Consider the following 21,065-nt stretch of genomic DNA (forward strand, 5'->3'; position numbering starts at 1 on the left):
AAATCCACTGAATCACCAAGTCCCATTGATTTCACCTCATTTTCATTCTAAGTGCAGCTCACACTGTTACCCCCTCCCAGGTCAGGTCTCCATCCCCTCTCACCTGGGCTACTGTAACAACGTCATAACTGGTCTAGCCAATCTCTCCTTTCTTAGAATCAGGAATCACAGGATCATAAAGCAAAGTTATCACTTAGTAGAAACTTAATATATGTTTATCAACTGGAGACTGACCAACACAGAACCCCAGATGCAGAAGGGGTCCAAATGGGACCTCTCTAAAAATACTGATCCGGAGAAGCTAGTGGTGCAGTAGACACAATACCAGCCCTGGAGTAAGGAGGACCTGAGTTCAAATCCATCCTCAGACACCTGACATTTTACTAGCTGTGTGACCTTGGGCAGGTCACTTAACCCTGACTGCCTTGGGGAAAATAAATAAATAAAAGTACTGATCCATCCTTTGCTTGAAAGTCTCTAATGAGAGGGGGATTCACTATCATTTGATCATAGGACACAACACAGGAAATGTCTGGGACTGGTTCAATTTGACAAAATTCCAGGCCTATATATAAAAACATGAGGCCAGTTTATTAACTAATTTATTTTTAGTTTTCAACATTCATTTCCACAAGATTTTGAGTTCCAAATTCTCTCCCATCCCCCCCCCTCCCACAGAGTCTAATTTAAAATCTCAAATTCCAGTTGCAGGCCAGTCAAATCCAGGGTGAAGGGTACCTGAGAGGGACTTGTGAGACAGTGATGGTCAGGTACAGAGAAGAAGGCCTCCTGAGAGAGAGCTGGCCTGGTAGCAGACAGGGTCCCTCTAAATGACCTCACGAATCTCAAAAATTCAAGATCAGGAATGTCCACTAGAATGGCCAATGGCCCAGAATCACACCATGGAAACGCAGCTGGGGACCCTACAAGGTCACTGCCTGTCAGAGGCCGCTGGAGGGAACTTCATGAGGACTCTGAAGAGCAGAAAGAGGTCATGCAGGAACTAGAGACTGGCCCTCTGAGTCTGATCCTAATCTCTGCAGGGACCTTCACTGGGGTCGGGGGAGAGTCCTGCAATAACTAGCAGCTATACTTGCTTGGTTAATTGTTGTTTAGTCAGTCAGTCATGTCTGGCTCTCCATGGCCCCATTTGGGGTTTTCTTGACAGAGATACTGGAGTGGTATGCCATTTCCTTTTCCAGCTCATTTTACAGAAGAGGAGACTGAGGCAAACAGGATAAAGTGACTTGCCCAGGGTCACACAGCAAGTACTGAGGCCCATTGTGAATTCAGGAGGCTGAGTCTTCCTGACTCCGGGCTTAGCACTCAATCCACTACGTTGCCACCTAGCTGCCCTTCCTAACACACAGAGCTACTTCAAAGAAAAATGGGCCTCCCTAGGACATGGTGGGTCTTACCTAGTCTCGATGGAGGTGTCAAATAGAGACCATAGGATGACATTGTAAATTAGGTTTGGGTTGGTGATTGAAAGGGTGATTCCTTTCAACTCTTAGATTCTGTGAAATGCTAAATATGTTTTTAAAAGTATGGATCCCCTTTGTTTTTAAACCATAGTCATTTTTTAATAACTGCTACTTCTTCCTCCCCACTGCCCAGTCTTCCTTTATAACAAAGAAAGAATTAAAGAGATCCAACTGGCATAGTGAATTCTCATAATGTATGTGACATTCTATACCTGTAGTCCACCACCTTTCTCTAAGAAGAACCAGAAGTGTTTTATCCTTAATCCTTTAGAACAAAGGTGTGAAACATGCCCCTGGGGCACTGTAACCTGAGGCCCTAACCAGATTAAAATGTAATCAGGAAATATCTAACAAAATAAATAAAAATACAGTAAGATGCAGATAATATTACATTTTAACACTGTCAATATGTGGTCCACAGAGATCCTCACCTACATTTTAATGGCCCCCTTTTCTCTTGGAGTTTGACACCTCTGACCTCTGAGACCTGTCCTAAAGCCAAGTATTATTAGAGCCATAAAGTTCCAGAGAGTTAGCCTCTAATTCTCTGGCTGGGTCTGGGAGCTGGCTCTGATTTAAGCTCCTTGAATCAGAGGAGATAAAGTGACCCAGGGCAGCTCACTTCTCTCTAAGCTGCAATGGACTAGAGCAGGGCTGAACTAGTCTGTGTGTCACAGACCTCTCTGGTGAAACCTACAGACCATCAGAATGAGGTTTTTAAATGGATAAAATGAATAAAAAACATAAATTACAGAAAAAGCCAATTATAACATATCCATCCACACATCTGTGTGTATGTGTGTGCATATATATACATATATCGTCTGTGTGTATACATACACACATAGAAATACATGTATATATGTATGTGTGTATACATGTATTGTGTGTATATGCCTTGTATTGCTGCATAGGTATAGTCTTATAACTTTTCCAATGTAATTTTAATTTGCTCTCCAGAATGGTTGAGCCAATTCACAGATGCACTAATAGGGCATTAATGTGCCAGTCTTTAGCTTTTCCAATATCTGCCATTTTTGTCTTTTGTCATCTTTGCACATCTTTGTGTACACACACACACACACACACACACACACATATGAAAACAAGTCCAGGGATCCCAAATTAAGACTCAGCCAACGTGCCATGATCTCTAAATGATCTCTTAGGTCTCTTCCAATACTAACATTTTCTTTTCTAAGGCTTCTTCTAGCACTAATATTCTATTTCCCAAGGTGTAATGGGAATGCAAATTTGGAAGATCTTCCCTGCCCCTAGGCTAAAGTGCACCTGAAGCCTGGGGTGGGAGGCTTGTTTTTCAGTAGATACTTTTTGATTGGCCAGTGAGTCAATAAGGTTATTACATTCTCTGAGCCAGGAGAAGGCTATATAAGCCCTGATGTGAGGCTTTGTTTTGGGGGCTCACTTTGAGAAGTGTTCTGTGATTTGATCTGTGTTCTGGGAAGCCATTGTCCAGGGCCCCCCCAGCTTTGAAAAACCCAGATGTGGAAACCCAGATGTTGACTGGGTATGGATGTAATGGTTGGACAGTTTGGAAATCTGTCTACTTGATCTGTTTCTGTCTTGATAATTCTGCCTGTATACTTTGAAGTTCGGGGTGCTGACCTTTTTCCCCTGAACAAGGTAAACGATATATGTCTGACTGATTAAAGTAAGCTTGTTAACCCATTTTGAGTTGCTTTCCTTTATCAAAGCAGATCCAAGAACCTGTGCTGGCGGCAAACCCTGAGGACGCTTGGGGTGCTTGCTGCTACACAAGGTCATGTCCAGCTCTAATGTGCTCTATGCGCCTACAAGAAAACATTAGCAGTCAGCTCGGCCTACTTCCTAGGCTGTGGCAGGGAGCAGGAATCTCTTCCCATTTTCCCTCAAGCTGATGCAGTGGTTAGATGCCTCCAGTCTGAAAAGCCGGGATCTTCCAGGCTTGGGCCCAGGAAGTGGTAGGGAATTAAGCAGGTAAAGAGGACAGAAATCAGAACTTCCTTTCTCTAGTTAGCCATGGAAGAGAGAGGCAGGAGGGAGGAGAGGGAAAACTGTTCCAGATGACATGCTGTAAATAGGCCTGCACTTTGTTATTATGAGATTTCCAATGACCCTTGGGAATGAATTTCTGGCCCTCGGCAAGCATAAGATAGCCTATCTTTTCTTGAGAAAAAACAAACAACCCATTCCTTCTATATCTGAAATGATTACTTTCAAATCAAGGCTAAATAAGGAAATAAATAAAGGAAGGGAAGGCGGGACTCCTGAGGTCATTATGAATAAAGAAAAAAATGAGGACAAGGAGAATATTTGTAGTGGAATCATAAAGCAGGAGAAAGAAAAGCAGAGCAACGGTAAAGAGGCTTGAGTTTGAATCCTGCCTTGGCCCCACTTGTGCGATCGAGCAAGTTATCCTCCCCACCCCCACCCTCCAGCCTCTGTTTGGTTTCCTATCTATAAAAAAGGAGGAAGTTAGACCAGATGATTCCTCAAGTCCCTTGCTCCCATGTACCATTCAGTATTCTAAGAGGCCCCAGCTCCAATAGCCTGTTCTAATGCGCCTTCTATCTCAAACATTCTGTTCTTTTTTTGCTTTTTGGAGGGGGGAAGGCAGGGCAATTGGGCTTAAGTGACTTGCCCAAGGTCACACAGCTAGTAAGTGTTAAGTGTCTGAGGTTGGATTTGAACTCAGGTCCTCCTGACTCCAAGGCTGGTGCTCTATTCACTGTGCCACCTAGCTGCCCCTGTTCTGTGTTCTAAGGGCCCTTACAGAGTAACAGTCCTAGATCCCTTTTTACCCTGCCCACTCAAAAATAATTACCTTTGTTGGGTACAAATTGTTGTTCTGTCGTTTTTTTGAAGAGAACAGGGACTTTGCCATTGTTGTCTTGACTTGCTTGCAAATTGGACTGCTGGGAGGCAGAGCTCTCTCTTCCAGAGGCACTGAAGTCCAGTGAGAAGACAGGAGTCAAGAGTGGCAATGGCTTGGGATGCAGGGGATGACCCTGGCACCTTTCCTGTCTGACCAAGCACTAAGCCCACCACAGAGCCGCCCACTGGAACAACTTGTGCTCATCTGCCGATTCTGCAGGGGAAAGTCTTTGCATGCTTGGGGCAGACATTGTTACCCTCAGTCTGCACCAGCAGGACGTTAATGTGCCAGTCTTTAGCCTCTCCAATAGCTACCATTTTGGTCTTTTGTCAACTCTGCCAGGCTGATGGGTGTGAGGTGAAGCTTCAGAGTTAGCATAATTTTTCTTCTCTTATTATTAGTGATGAGGCACTTTTCCTATTCCTTGATTCTTTTTTTTTTTTGAGGGGGGAAGGCAGGGCAATTGGAGTTAAGTGACTTGCCCAAGGTCACACAGCTAGTTAAGTGTTAAGTGTCTGAGGTCGAATTTGAACTCAAGTCCTCCTGACTCCAGGGCTGGTGTTTTATTCACTGAGCTACCTAGCCAACCCGTATTCCTTGATTCTTGTAAGTCAAAGCCTTACGTTTTTTCTCTCACTTTTCTTCTCCTCTTCAGGACACTTCATTAGTGTGAAAGGTCCTATGGCCCCTCTACCCCATTCTCGATCTTTCTTATAGGTAGAAAACAAAACAAAAACAAAATCACACATGCCAGCTTCAAATCAGTACAGCACAGTGAGAGAGCACAAGATTTGGAGTTAGAAAATCTGATACCAAGTGCTAGTTAGCTCAGGAACTGCTGGGGCAGGTAGCTAAGGGCAGCATCCCTGCCTATCAGTCAATAAACATTTATCAAGCGCCAGGCACCGTGGGAAACAAAAGGAGACAAAAGTCCCAGCTCTCAAGGAGCTCAATCTCATGGGGGAGATGAGCAAACAAATATGTACAAACAAACTATGTATGTACGGGATACATAGAGAAGATAAAGGGAAGGTATGAGAGGTAAGAGGGGGTAAGAAAAGGTTCAAGTAGAAGATGAGATTTTAGGTAGGAAAGCAGGAGGCAGAGGTGAGGAGGGAGAGAAGTCCAGGCATGGGGGACAGCCAGAAAAAATGCTCTGAAATGAGAGATGGAGTGGGGTTTATCAAAGTGCCAAGAAGCCAGTGTCACTGAATCCAAGAGTGTGTGGTGGGGAATAAGGTATAAGAAGGCTAGAAATGTGGCAGGGGCAGTCCCCCAGGTACCTATCTCTCCCTCTTCACAGTGCTTGTGGGTAAAGTGCCCAGGGGATGAAAGGCTGGAACCCTCTACCAAGTCATGAAGGCTGTGAGAGCAGCAGCTCATCTACCCAATCTCAGGTGTAAGTAGTCACTTGTCCCCATCACCCCTACTGTGTATCAGGGAGGGTGAGGCAGAAGGGAGAGCATCACTCTGGACCATCTGAATACTTCCCATTCATCTCCCCCAACTCTTGGGAATGTTTTGCCAAAAGGGGTTGGGAGTTTATGGCAATGGAGTCCTGATGACCACCTTACCCACAGTGGTCAGCTCCAGAGTGCCAGTACTCCATGGCTCCTCTTTGGGGGGCTAGACCCTAAACTGAGACCCCACTGGGCAAGGACTTGCTCATAAATCCACTGATTGGTGGAAGAAGCCAAAGATTGAGGCCTTGATTCAGGTGGGAAGCACTGGGTTCAAGAAGAAGGGAGGAGGACTGACTCAACTTCCCTAAACCTTGGTAGAGGGAATGCTGATGAATGTTCTTCATGGAGAAATAACTACCTAGCTAGTAGACAGTCAGAAAGAGACAGACAGAGCAGTTATTAAACACTCATATGCCATGAAATACTGGTGGGTGTAGGAGCCAGGAATGGTCCTACCCTTTCATGCTGCCCTCCCCACACTTAGAGGCCAATTCCCTTTAAATTCAGACAAGCCTGAGGCGAAACTCTAGTTGGTCTAGCCTAGTTTTAGCCCTTTCATAGGTACTTTCTAGCTCTGACTCCTTTTAAATGGAGACAGTCACTAAAATGCAGGTTCTTTTCAATCCAAAGCCCTGACCCTCTCTCCTCAGCAGAGGTAAACAAATACTCTGGCCTGTTCACTTCTGAATTACCTCTACCTGTACACCTAGGCACCCTTTCACTTGGGCTTATTATTTTGTTCTAAGGGCCTACACTAGGGGTGGGGAACCACATATGGCCTCCAAGGTCCTTGGGTGCAACCTTTTGACTAAGTCCAAGTTTTACAGAACAAATCCTTTTTTTTTTTTATTAAGGGGATTTATTCTGTGAAGTTTGGACTCAACCTATACTATAAAGGAATTAAATTTCCTAAATCTTTTATTTCCTTAATATAATCTTATTCCAGCCAGATTCTACTAAATTGAATTAACTTGGTAAACTAATTGAAAAGAAGGCCAATCTAAGTTAGTGGGAAGATAAATTATAAAATATTCCTTTTAGAAATGTAGTTAGTACTTTCAAGTAATCATTACATCCAATCTAGAAGTGTTGCTTAGTAGCCATTCCCTCTCTCATCGATTTAATGAACAATGAAGCATGACTGCTGAGCCTCCTAACTGAGATGCCAGAATCATTCTGAAGAGCTCAGCCCAACCATTCACAGAGATCAAACTAAGCAGATGAATGCTACCTATCATGCTGCCGGTGACAGCTGGACGGGTAGACCAGTGAACTAGTCCAGCAGCACACCTCACTTGGACAGATACTGCAGGACAGGGAGCTGGGCCCAGGATTCAGCAGGAGGAAGCCAGCAGGCTAGACTGCATTTGGGAAATTATGCTGCACTTTCAACCCTAGACTTCTCCCTGAAATGCTTTTTTTTTTCTCCTCCCTCCACTTTCTTTTTTAACGTTTTGAGACATAGCAAGAATTTAATGGGTACAAAACAGTGAAGTGGAGCCATAATGGCACATAGAATGCTGGGCCTGGAGTCAGGAAAAGTCATCTTCCTGAGTTCAAATCTGGCCTCAGATCCTTCCTAGCTGTATGCAAGTCACTTAACCCTACGGCCTCAGTTTCTTTATCTGTAAAAGGAATGGATAAGGAAATGTAAACCATTCTATTATTTTTGAGAAGAAAACCCCAAAAGGGGTCACAAAAGAGTTCACCAAAACTGAAAACAACTGAACATGCCACATCTGCAAACTAATTGTGCACTTGTTAATGTTGGTTTTCAAATTTTCTGTTTTTTAAAAATATTTTATAATGTTTGTTTTTATATCACATTCATTTCTAATACTGATCCATCTTCTTTCCCCAACTCAGTCATCTTTTATAAAAGAAAAATAATAAAGTAGAAAAAAAGTAACAAAAATACTCCCCCCAAACTAACACCTGGGCCAACTGCTAGTGTGCACAGTATTACATCTTCCTAGACTACCTCTGCAAAGGGAGAGGCATTCTTCAGGACCAAACTACAAGTATTCAGTTTTGATTTCTTGTTTTTCATTCTATTTACATGCTTTAATAATCAATTTATACATCTTCCCATGCCTCCCTGTATTTTTCTCATAGGATAATAACATCCCACTTCACTCATGTCCCACAATTTATTTAGGCATTCCAAAATCAAGGGGCATCAAATTTGTTTCCAGTTCTCTACTACTACAAAAAGTACCACTAGAAATATTCTGGTAGATGGAGAACCTTTCTTTGATCTCACTGAGATACATTCTTCAGAGTGGCATTTCTAGGTCAAAAGCGTAGAAATGTTGGTCACTTTCTTAGCATGATTACAAGTCACTTTCCATAATGGCTGCAACAATCCCCAGTTCTACCATGTTAATGAGCCTGTCTTTCCACAACCCCTCTAGCACTGACTATTACCAATTTTTGTCACTGCCAATTTGTTGGTATGAGGTGAAAACATCAGAGTAATTTTGATTTGCACATCTCATTAAATATTGGAAGCAATTTTTCCTATGTTGTTTTCACATTTTCCCTGGCTTTCCTGGGACAGCCATCCCATCCCACCTGCTCCCAATGCCTCTGTCAGCTTCCTACAACTCCCCCAACCTCTACCAGTTGCTCTGCCTAACCCTGCACCCTCATGGGCACCCCCTTTCCTTAGCTTTCCAGCTGAGGCCAAACCCACAGGAATCATGATAACCTACCTGAACTTGTTTTGCCCTCCCCATTACAGTGATTCTCAAACCCCATTTTCCATCCCCACTGACTGCTCTTTTATTCCTACCCCCTCACCCAAACTCTCCCAAAGTCGAGCCCAAAAACTAACCACCCTTTCCACAATGCTCTTTGGAATGCCTGCACCATAGGTAACAGATTTGCTTTCAGCTTGTACTTTCCCTTTCTTTTTTTTTTAAAGCAATCGGGGTTAAGTGACTTGCTCAAGGTTACACAGCCAGTTATTTCTGGGTGTGGTGCTAAGTATCTGAGCCCGGATTCAATCCCCGGGTCATCCCGACACTGGAGCCGGTGCTCTTACTCGCTGTGCTACCTGGCCATCCCTACTTTCCCTTTCTTACTTCTTTCCTCCTCTTGCAGTCAGTCACCTTGGCCTGGCTCCCTTCTAATGATAGCTTTCCTGGGCAACCTTTCCCCGCACAGGTAGCATTTTCACCCATACCTCTCAACTTCCTGGTCAGGCTGAAGGAATTGGAATACTCTTCCCTGCCCATGGCCACTTCTGGACTTTCCTTCTATCACTCAGTAATCTCTCCTCCTTTGAGGTTCATTCGATCCACATTTGCGACCCAATCAAAATGCTGGAAGCTATTATCTGTGGGGCGATCTCCAGTCCTTCTGATCTCGACTCAGAAGAAGAAAGTGAGGCTGGTGACTTAGCACAGCCCTCCCTCACTTAAATCTAAATCACTTGCATGTCATGGCATCACCTTCCTGATGTCATGGTCCTCTTAGAGGACAAAGGACAAACAACGACCTGTGAGTAGTCAAGCTGCCCCACTGGGGTCCCAACTGGATGCTTCTTCCTTTTCCCTCTTCTTTCCTTTCCTTCTTCTTCCCCTTCCCTTCCTTTCCTCCCTCTCTCTCTGTCCTCATAGGGAATCATACCTTACCTGGGGGTGCTCTGCCCAAGAATGTAAATTCTGATCGCTGAAACCCCAAGATATCTTGGGATTAGATTTCTTTCTTAAAGACCATGCTTTAAACCCAGTTTACTCTGGCTCTCACTGATTGGCCAACAATAGGTCCCAGGCCAAGCCCCACTTAGTGGTTATTGTTTGGGCCTTGACGGCTCAGAGTAAATGCACACAGAAATTGTTTCTGTTTTGGCCAGAAACCCGAAGGGTCTTCCTCTCCTAGATTGACTTTTTTTTTTTTGGATTAGGTAAAAGATGCCATTCTTTGGCTCATTTCTCACCTAGCCTTAATCACTGAATGGGCATTGCCTTGGTCAAAGTGAGAACTCACAAAGACCTTAGCTTAAAAAGGCCAGGGTCTCCCACTACATCCAGGGCCATGTCCAGTCATCCTGATCTATATCTGGCCACTGGACCCAGATGGCTCTGGAGGAGAAAGTGAAGCTGGTGACCTTGCACAGCCCTCTCTCACTCAAATCCAATTCACTTGCAAGTCATGGCATCATCTTCTTGATGTCATGGTCCTCTTCTAGAACTAAGGACCAACAGCAACAGCAGCAGCAGCTATTAACTATTGAGGGAGACTTAGTTTCACTGGCTGCCCCCCCCCCCCCCAGAACTCTCTCCCTCCTTATCTCTGTCTCCTAGTTTCTTTCAGTCTCCAGTAAAATCCCAACTTCTACAACAAGCCTTTCCCAGTCCCCCTTAATACTAATGTCCTCTCTCTGAGATTGCCCCCAAGTTATCCTGTATCTTTCTGGTTTGTATCAGGTTGTTGGCATGTTACCTCCTGTTAGACTGTGAGCTCCATGAGGGCAGGGACTGTCTTTTACCGTTCTTTACATTCCCCAAATGAGCACAGTGCCTGGTACTGTGTAGGTACTCCATAAAGACTTTCTGACTTCTCTTGTTAGCAGTTTGCCATTTTTCTTTGGTAAAATCTCAGCTTCCTCTCACTTCTGTGTTCCTCTGATGATACTATACACTTGCACATCAAAAGAATGTCCTGATCTCTAGGAAACTGAAAGAACAGAGGACAATGAAGATCCCCACGGCATCAGCGAGAGACAGAATCTCACCAGTTTTAAGTTGTGCACACAAAATGACTTCGTGCTAGATAACCAGAAATGGAGAGCTGGAGAAGTGACAAGAGGTGAACAGCCTGAATGCTGCAGGGGTTCCCACATAACTGATCCCCAAAGATCAAGAGTAAAGTTGCCAGCCTGCTGTGGGGCCTCTGTCTGGAAGACACAGACCAGTGTGAAGCAGCACGAGTGGTCAGAGATGGGCTGGCAGCAACGCCATCAAGGGCAGCAAGGTGACAAGATCACAGACCCACTGAAGTGGGAGTAACTTGTGACGAGCTTACCAACCACCTGATGGGTACCTATGAAATACTGAGGGGCTCCTTAAAAACAGCTTGGGCTCCAAAGGAGTTTAAACATTCCTCCTGAAATCTTGAAGCCACACCTATGAAGGCATTTCTCCAGGGAGGTCAGAGAGAAACCGAAGCTCAGCCCCTACATGAATCCCCACAAACTTGGAATCGGTAGAGACCGAATTAACGAACCTTTATAGGACTGCCCACTCTTCACCCCCTACTGTCTTATGTTGTTTATCTAATACCTAGGACAATGTAATATAGTAGAAAGACTGGAAGCTAAGAGACAGGGAGCTCACTGTGGGGTCTTGGACACATTATGTCACCTCTCTGGGATCCAGTTTTTCATTGTGTAAAATTAAGGACTTGGCCTAGATGATTTGTAAGGGCCCTCCTTAAAGGCTCTGATAGTCTATATTCTAAGATCCTTTCCACCATCTATTGTGGGGTCTGTGTCCCAAGGTCCCTTCTATTTCTGACATGCTCTAAGGTCCCTTCCAGATCTGACTTAAAATCCCTCCCAAGTCTGCAATTCTATATTCTATGCCTTAAGGGCCCTTCAAACTTTGACATTCCATGATTCTATGTTGCCCTTCATTCCTTTCCCCAGAATTCTGGCTCTCAGCCCCAGCTTTCTCTTGTGGAGGCCTCGAATAATTTTTATTACCAACTAATTCTCAGTGAAATAGAGTCTCTATCCTATTCTCAGACTATCAACCCTCCCACCCCAACCCCATAAGAACATTTCAGAGCAACTAAGACCCATAAGAAGGCAAGGGACAATTCAGTGTCTTCCCCTTAACTGTACCAGTATGGCTAATTTTCCATGGAAATGTAATTGAGCCCCTGATTCCCATCATTAAAACATTTCCCTTGAGCATTTCATGTTAATTTAGAATGTACATAAGCAGACTCTATGCCAAAACCAGTTTAATCTTGCTAAGGATTAATTTTGGCCAGGTTGCAAAGGAAGGTGGGGGGCAGGGCTAGGGTGGAGGTGGGGTAATTGAGTGCACCCGTATTGCATCACATGGGCCTGGCCTGAGTTCCTTTGGTCCCGCACGTAGGGTATGTCTGAAACTGACGTCTGACTCACACACCCTCATCCAGTCAAAACACAGTTCTGGCAAACAGTCAAAAAGGCCCAGGCATATATTTTTCTTTGGATGGGGAAAAAAAAGAGGCTATTTTCTTAATGGAGCTGTAACGACAAAAAGAATCCAAGCACTGGACAGGGTGTCTAACCATGTACATTCCCTTTGTCTTCTACAGGCTGATGAAACTATACCACACTTAGGACTCTGAAGTTTGAATTTGTGAATTCGAATTTTTGAGTTTGAATTCCAGCTTCAATACTTGCTGGCAGCTTTGTGATCTTGCTCAAGCCATTTCTCATTTTAATAAGAATTCAGAGTAAGCGCTAGGCAGTGAGCTAGGTTCTGGAGTACAAAAGGCAAAAAGGAAACAGGCCCTGCCTTCAGAGACCTTATATTCTAATGGAAGGAAAGGAGCAGACAGACAAGTAAACACAAAATACACAAGGTGCTTTTGGGGGATTAGGGGGAAGGGTGCATTTCAGGTGGGAGGGGGCAGCCTGTGCAAAGGCATGGTGATGGGAGCTGTAATGTCACATACGGAGAACAAATGGGTCCATCTAGCTGAGGTGTACTGTAGATGGAAAGTGATGTGGAATCAGACTGGAAGAATACATTAGTGTCAGCCTCATCCAGGATTGAACAAATGAGGAGTTTGAATTTTATCCCACAGGCAAGAGGGACTTCCTGAGCAGGGGAGTGACATGGCCAGCCCTGGACTTGAGGAAGACCAGCTTTGTAGTTATGTGGAGGACAGAGAGGAAGGGCTGCTGGGGCAAGGAGATAAGTCAAGAAGCTACTGTGATAAAGAGTTCAGGGGAGAGGGATGATGGGGAGGTAGATGCTATTCTATTATAGAGAGAGGGGATGGTGGTGTACAGCAAAATATGCCGGATTGGGGCACTTGTGTAACCTCAAGGAAAATCACATAGCCTCTCCAGCCTCAGTTTCCTCATCAGCAGAAGGAGGCACTTGGACGAGCCACCCTCCAACAGTGACCTGCCCCCACCCCCAATGCTGTGACACTGTGAGCTTCTTCCACTTCTTAATACTTTATCCTGCTATGGAGGTGATGACCCCATGGCTCTCCAGCATCTCCAATGGCCCATTACCTGGGGCATGATTTCTCATCCTCAGCAGTTCCCAAAGATTATCTATTAAGAATCAGAAGCAGTCATGGAATCAGAGGAAACTGAGACCCAGAGAGATAAAGTGACTTGAGGGTTGTCAGTGGGAGAGCCAGAATCTGGACCCATGTCCTGTGACTACAAGTTCGCTGCTCTTTCCATTTACCACACGGTGACAGGCACCAGTAGAGGAAGGACCCACATCTAGGTGGCAGCTGGTCATATAGAGGGCCTGGGGTCAGGAGGATCTGGGTTCAAATCTGGCCTCAGATATTTCTTAGCTGTATGAGCTTGGTACAACACAAAATCTCTGCCTCAGTTTTCTCATCTGAAAAATGGGGATAAAAATAGCATCTGCCTCTTAATGTGGTTGAGGATAAAATGAGATAATTTGTAAAATGATTTATAGATATTAACACTCTAGATAAGCAGTCTAGGAAATCACAGGTGCCTGAAGCTGTGAGGAGCATAAGGAATGATGTGTGTAGAGCACTTTGGAAAGTGCTTACGTTCAAATGTAAGGTATTTTTACTATCATTCTATTAGTTTCCTGACCTCAGACCTGAAGCAGGAGGACCTTGGCCCAGGATGTGTTTCACTGAGGGAGATCACAGCCTGATCTCTCTTTCACATTGATACTGGAAGGCTGGACCATGGGAGGGAATTTGGTTCCCTGCCCTCAGAAGCCTGGCTCTCTGTGCCATGTTGGTGATTCTTCCGAGTTACAAGAATGCCAGCAGGGTGTTTTGGTGTCCTTTGCCTGGAAGAAATGAGCTTCCTGCACACAGGAAACACAGGCAGATGTCTATGGCAAAAAACAAGAGGAAGGAGGAACCAAGGGATACTTTTCAACATGACTTTTTGTAATTGATCATAATTGCACATATAATTCAAGTATTCATTCATGACATGCTAAGTCTAGACTGAAAATCAAGAGGCAAGGGTTATAGTTGGGAACTCACCAGATGGAACTCAGAGAGCCAGAGCGAGCCCCAAACAACTGTTTGATTTTGTGGCACCAGACTCCCTATCCTTTGGTCTCTTCTTCTCACCCTCCTCCCTCACTCAGAGATTCCTTTGGGCTCAGGATCTCAACCCCCTTACCACTAACAAGCCTTCCTTTCAAGAATGGATCTGATTCAAAACAGGTTACTAGTACTGAGGGAAGTGATTTGCATTTTGCTAATGGCTTGTCGGTGTAGGAAAGCTGCTCTAATGGTGGGATTTCAGGCATCAGTCATTGGGAGCCTAGTGACTCACAGACAATGACAATCTCAGCCCTATGGTGTCCTGCGTGAAGACAATGTTTAGAGAAACCCATCAGATGCCAGAGCACTTTCTGGTGATTTGTCACCACTTGATCCCTCTGAGTCTCAATTTCCTTCTCTGTAAAATGAGAATATTGATCTATCTTTTTTTCTTGACTTAATTTTCTTTTTTTTTTTTTTTTTTGGTAAATAGTATTTTACTTTTTCCAATTACATGTAATGATAGTTTCCAACATTCGTTTTTTCTAAGATTTTGAATTTCACATTTTTTCTCCTTTACTGCCTCCCCACCCCCAAGCAATGATATAGAATATACATACACAATCATGTAAATGTATTTCCACGTTAGTCATGTTATTAAAGAAGAAACAGAACAAAAGGGAAAAGCCACGACAAAAAAAAAAAAGTGAAAATAGAATGCTTCCATCTGCATTCAGACTCCATAGTTCTTTCTCTGGATGTGGATACCATTTTCCATTGTGAGTCTTTCTGAATTGTCTTGGATCACTGTATTGCTGAGAAGAGCTTAGTCAACCATAGTGACCATCACACAGTGTTGCTGTTACTGTGTACAACATCATCCTGGTTCTGCTCACTTCACTAATCGTTTAAGTTTTTCTGAAATCTGACTACTCATCATTTCTTATAGCACAATAGTCTTCCATTACATTCATATACCACAACTTGTCCAGCCATTCCCCAATTGATGGGCATCCTCTTAATTTCCAGAGAATATTGATTTCTAAGGTGGGGACTAGCTCTGATATTCTAAGTTTTCAATCTGAAGAATGCTAGGTAAATTGAAAGGTCCTTAATTAGCAAGTCATTGCTTCAAGATATCTCAATCACTGGGACACTCCCTCCTCACTCTACCTTGCACAATCCTTAGCTCTATTCAAAGCCCAGCTCAGGTGCTGTCCTCATTTTCCCAGTTATTAAAGCTTTCTCCCCCTAGAAACCTGGTATTGCTATTTATTTACTTCTTCAGGTACTCATGGTATCTCCCAGTGGAACAGAAGTTCCCTGAGGGCAGATGACTCATTCATTATAGGCCTTTCTATTCCCAATAGCTGGCAGAGCACCTTGGAGGTAGTGGATGCTAAGTAAATAAATACCTGCTGAATTAAGTTAAATGCTGTGACTTCCCTCTCTAAGGCACATGCAATCCCTGCTAAAAAAAAAAAAAAAAAAGAGAGCATCTTAAAAATGGGCTCCCCCAACTCATCACCTTGCACCCAAAGGTCCTGGGGTTTGCCAGTCTAGGTCAAATCTCATCTTGCCTGAGCTTGGCCTCAGGACAAGGACTGATGGCTCCTTTGAGAGGGCTTGCTCTTTGATAATTCTCAGAACCAGGGGGTCAGGAGGTGGTTAATACCTGTATGCTGCATTAGATGGAGGTAATTCAAAGGATTGCATTTCAGAAATTCAGAGTTGGCGACAGCTACTACCAAAAATGAGCTGAGGGTCATCCAGAACTCATCATCTTCCCTCCTGCTTGGCACAGAATACAGGGGATGATGGCCTTCGGTTAATATCTGCTCACTGATTGATTCCAAAATTAAGTGCAACAATCTCATCCCTTCACTCTCAGATTTAAAGCTTTCCTTCCAAATGAACTGCTGTCTCCATAACAACTATTTGCCTACAACTTCCTTCTAGGGAGATAAAACAGGGAAAAGAAACCCCACCGGGCTGGAATTGACAACTTGTACCGACATCCTTGAAGCATATGATCCCACAGTGGGGGTCACTGGCTGATGATGTCTGAAGATAGATACAAGTAATCAAAATTCCTGGGCCACATTGGACACAGAAGACAAATTCTATCAGCACGACAGAGCCAAATTGCTGGCAGGGTGAGGGCAGTTCTGAGACCCAAGGGCCTGGTTGGAATGTACTCTGCAAGCAGAATAGTCCAGGATTCCTGCCTTACTCTTCCATATGTAAAGGGAGACACAGAGCTGGGCTAGAAAGCAGACCAGGTGGTCCTCTGGCTACAGCTGCCAACATATAGCACATGGCCAGATGGATTTCCATCCTGAGCTTTCCCCCTCTACATCTTTGCTAAGGCTGTGCCTATGTATGCCTTGGAACAACCTGCCCCACAATGATACTGAGCCCATCCATCCTGCAAAGGCCTGCTTGAGACCCCCCACCTCCATGATGCCTTCCCGGATTCCTCACTGGGATCTCTCCCTCCTGTGGTTTCAAAGCCCTTTATAGTCCCCATTTACCAGATTATAGTCCCCAGTTACCAGATTCTTGTCTGAATCACATTTTCCTCTATGCATGTTTTCCCCTCCTTTCTAGAAGGCAAACTCCTTGAGAACAGGGCCTGTCTTCACAGACTCATTGCTCTCTTCATCACTATGGAGTGAGGGAGATTTCTATGTAGGGTGATTTATATTATTTACATATATATATATATATATATATATATATATACACATACACAGTGATTTATTTATAGGGGGCATCTAATACATGACTGAATGAACGTGCATTCTGAGCAGGTAGATCGGGGGAACCCTTAAAGTATGGTGAGAGTACAGAGCAGATGACAAACTAAAGGATCCATTTTAAAGTCCCTTCTAGGCTAACCCCACTGTGAGTCCCTAACTCTGACACCATTCCTCCCAAGTGAGATAACAGGGAGTGATGCTCCTGTCTCAAAGAAACACCTCCCTGCTCTCCACAGTTACACACACTAGTTACATACGAAGCAGAAACCCAGAATCTGCCAGACTGGACTGGGAGAAGCAGAAGGAGCTCCAAACAACTGTCTTATCTTTGGGAACTTCAGTTTCTCTATTCTTTGGCTTCTCCTTCCTACCCTCTTCCCTTGCTGGTGGAGACCCCTTGGAGTTCATGATGTCAACCCCATTCCCATGATCTCATCTGACTCAAAACAGTTTAAGAGTGCATAGTGATGAACTATTTGTAGCCCAGGAAAGCTGTTCTGATGGGGGGATTTCAGGCATCAACAATGGGGGAAGTAATTGGGAGTCTGGTGAACCACAGACAATGAGAGTGTTGGCCCTCTGGCTCTCTGTCCCATGTGAAGACAGTGTTTGGAGAGACCAGTGCGATGTCAGAGTACTTTTTGATGATCTGGTCAACTCTAAGGCTATTCTGCTGAAGCGAGAGGGGTATATATGTGGGAGATGGTTCACTAAAGCTCTCACTGTTAAAAAAAAAAAGGGAACCAGGGAGCATACCGTGACTCTCTCAGAAGCCACAGAGGAACTGGACAAACCTGCCCATCCATGTGTCAAAGTGCACAGAGTTCTCATTTCAAAGCATCTTAAAAATACCTTCCACTAATGACGAATTCCTGATGTGACCTTGGGCAAATCACTAAACATCTCTGAGCCTCAGGATCTCCATCTGTAAAGGGAGGAGGCTGGACTGGAAGATTTCTAAGTGCCCTTCAAGGCTTCTTTAATACTTGGACTCTCTAGGCCTCAGTTTTCCTATCTATGAAATGAGTAGTTTGGACTAGATGATTTTAAAGGGCTGAGGCTTGGCCTTTCTATGGACATTTTCCCGGAGGAAGTCACCAAAGTTAGCTTGTATCTGCAACCATTTAAGAAACAGAAACCCTAAAAGAAAAGACCATTGCTTTTTTTCTAGAGTTTCTGGTAGCTAGAGTTGAATATATTTTCCCCAGAAGGTACTAATTTACTAAACAACAGCATGTTCTCTCTTCAAAACACTGTAAGTACAACATATTTCTGTATACTGTGCTCTATCAACATAAAGTCCAAATATTTCAGTGCCTTGAGTCCTGGCAGTGTCTGGGCCTCCTTGTGGAATTATGGGCATCTCAGCTAACTTGGGGCAGCTGTCACTTAGTGAGATAGGAGCATCAGCCTATTGGGAGCAAAATTGAAATCTACAAATTATTTTGTCACAAAAACTCAAAAGTTACAAAGCTGAAACACTAAAATGCACACACATGGAACATTTATATAGTTCTTTAAAATTCAGAAAGGGAAATTAGAAACAGTATCACATGCATTTTTTACAACTGTGTGAAGTATAATTATTACATGTTTTATTATCCCCATTTTACAGAGGAGGAAACTGAGGCTCAGTGAGGCTGGGTGACTTGCCCATGGTCATCCAGGTAGTATGCAACAAAGATGGGATTCAAAACTGATCCTGGGGGCGGCTAGGTGGCACAGTGAATAGAGTACTGGCCTTGGAGTCAGGAATACCTGAGTTCAAATCTGGCCTCAGACACTTACTAGCTGTGTGACCTTGGGCAAGTCACTTAACCCCCATTGCCCTGCCACTCCCCTCACCCCCCCAAAAAAGCAAAAACACCTGATCCTGCCTGGCTCCAAGTCTGGCACTCCTCCCACTGCACTGGACAATCCAAGGCAGGATTTGGGGTGCTATTCTCTCCCCACTTTGCCCAGAGTGACAAGCACCTGGACTCACAACCTACTGCATTTATCTGTCAGCAGGTACTTCTTGGACAATCACTGCAGATGGACAATAAAAGGTAAGGGGGCCCAGCATGCACACAACCTCTGAATGAGCCCAGGCTGCTGTCTGTCACAAGCTCCTTCCTAATATTCCTCCAGTAACGCCATATGGCTGCAAACCACAGGATGCCGTGTCTCAAAGAGCCATAACTGCACGTGATCCAAGGGCAATGGCATGCAGCGTATTACCAATGATGAGCTGCATGCCAGGAGTGATGTCAGTGACTTTGTTGAGGATGCTTAGGATCAGAAAAGGAGAAAGGGCCTGTGTGGGCCCTATGGGCAGAGGGAAGGATGGCTGATACCTCGCCCCAGACCTGCACTAGGATCTCTGGGGGATTAAATGAGCCTGAGGAGGGAAGGCCTCTGGTGCTGTGGGCAGATCCTCTGGGGAAGCTTGTGGGAATGTCCTGGACCACAAGGGCACAGCCTGAGAAAGGACGGAGGGGCAGTGGTTCACCTAAGTGGAGGAAGGGCCTGTGCCCAGGGGGCCTCTGAGCTCTTAATGTCTTGGCAGACTCAGCCCTGGCTGCAGCTCAGGCTCTGTGTATACCTGTGGGGTCCTCCTTTCCTGCCTCTGGACCTCCACTTCCTCATCTGCAAAATGAGGCTACGGAACCCAGGAGATGGCCCCAGCTCATTCCCACTCTGATGTTTGATGTCCTATGTGCTAAGGTCCCTTCCAGGTCCAACAATGTCCCATTACCAGCAACTTCTTCCAAGCCACAGCAATCTTAAAAATTCTGAATTTATCACTTCTGCCAGTGAGGTATCATAGTGGATAGAGGCTGGGATCAGAGGCAGGAAGACCTGGGTTTGAATCCTGCCTCAGACACTTAGAGGTTGTGTGACCACGGGCAAGTCACTTCAATGCCATGTGCCTCAATTTCCTCTTCTGTAAAATGGGGATAATATTAGCTGCCACCTCCCAGGGCTGTTGTGGGGATCAAAAAGAGTTAAGACAAACCTTAAAGCATGACATAGATGCTGGCCAGCAGTGCCACAGGCAGCCCATCAACAAGCACCACTTGGAATCCTCATCCCTCCTTCTGAACAACGCACCCTAAGTTAAACGGCCTCCTCTACCTGGGAGGTTTGTTCATTTTGTTTATGAGAAAAGGTGCTCATTAATGACGTTATCACAGCCTTGATCTGTTGGGGGAAGATAACTATACATTTTAATAAGCTGTTCTGAGAAATGAACAGATAGAAATGACTCCAAACATGTTCTTTGCAGATGACTCTGCCCGAGCTGCCTGGCACAGACTGCTGGCATCCGGTTTTGATAAGATTTTAAGTGAAATTAAAGAACTGCAAAAGTAAGTGTGAGCTGTGAGCTTCCTCATCACTCAATAACCTCACCCTCAGGTCCCTGACTCATTACCTTATACTAAGTCCTTGAGAAAAGCAGCTCAGAGATCAAGGGCACCTCTCTTTGATGCCAAGTTAAAAAAAAAAAAAACCCAAACTCTCCCTCTGGAAGGGAGAAGAAAGAAGGGTTTTCTTCCCTGCATAGTGCAGTCCTCTCATTGTCCAAAGATCTCAAAGGTCCTCTTCAACTACGACATTGTATTTTCCTCTGGTCTCAGGTCCTTTCCCATCCCAACAATCTATGGTCTATATTTCAAGGTTTCTTATAGTTCCGAGACACTGAGTTTTGATGCACTGAACACCTATCATTCTCTATCTGGATCAAGCTGTGGTCAGGCCTCTCTTGTTTTAGGGGCTCCAATAATTAACTCCTTACCTGGGGACAACTTACAAAGATCTCTGGGAGACACTTTAAGGCTGATGCAAGTCTGGTGAGGCTTTCTCTTCCTTTTTGTTGATTTTTTCTCAAACTTCCTTAAAGAAGGAGAAGGAAAAGGAAAGAAAGAAAAAATAAATTGTTTAATTCAAAAGAACATAACAGGGATTCTTTTTAGGAGGATGGGTTAGATAGATGGTCTTTGAGGTCTCTCCCAATTCTAAAATGCTGTGATTCTGACCTCAATATTGAGCTCTTGATATTGTTTTGGTTTGGACTATGTGGTGAAGTATCTCTGATGCTTACTGAGCAGGCCTTTTAAAAGCCTAGAAATGTCATTAGTACAAATATGTGACCTCTAAAGGGAATAGATGACAAAACATTTGAAGTAAGGTCACCGAAATACTACCGACAATACAACAAATAGTCGACAATTTGTTGGCCTTTTCTCATTCCCCTTCCTTCCTGACC

The 21,065-nt window shown here is 44.4% G+C and overlaps 1 protein-coding gene and 1 long non-coding RNA gene across 13 annotated transcripts in view; one reads left to right on the forward strand and one right to left on the reverse strand.

The window, feature by feature from the left end:
* Positions 1-21,065, reverse strand: part of JSRP1 (junctional sarcoplasmic reticulum protein 1) — a 90,684-nt gene that overhangs the window by 44,439 nt on the left and 25,180 nt on the right. For 2 of the 8 annotated variants that reach the window (XM_069075355.1, XM_069074947.1), the window contains exon 2: positions 20,595-20,688. The exons of 2 other annotated variants lie outside the window; for them this stretch is intronic. The gene's annotated coding sequence lies outside the window, so the exon portion shown is untranslated. Of the gene's footprint in view, positions 1-20,594; positions 20,693-21,065 lie in introns of all 8 variants that reach the window. 4 more of the 8 variants (XM_069075280.1, XM_069074872.1, XM_069075121.1 and 1 more) reach the window with 3 other exon arrangements.
* LOC138151926 (uncharacterized) overlaps positions 1-21,065 on the forward strand; it is a 56,889-nt gene that overhangs the window by 15,636 nt on the left and 20,188 nt on the right. For 2 of the 5 annotated variants that reach the window (XR_011165993.1, XR_011165973.1), the window contains exons 2-4: positions 5,663-5,758; positions 18,827-18,864; positions 20,085-20,166. This is a non-coding gene — a long non-coding RNA (uncharacterized lncRNA). Of the gene's footprint in view, positions 1-5,662; positions 5,759-18,823; positions 18,865-20,084; positions 20,167-21,065 lie in introns of all 5 variants that reach the window. The other 3 variants (XR_011165981.1, XR_011166009.1, XR_011165987.1) reach the window with 3 other exon arrangements.

Source organism: Petaurus breviceps, unplaced genomic scaffold, assembly GCF_028583685.1.
Source record: "Petaurus breviceps papuanus isolate PSGF00001 unplaced genomic scaffold, PetGlider_PUasm1.0 108, whole genome shotgun sequence".
NCBI classification, from domain to species: Eukaryota; Metazoa; Chordata; class Mammalia; order Diprotodontia; family Petauridae; genus Petaurus; species Petaurus breviceps.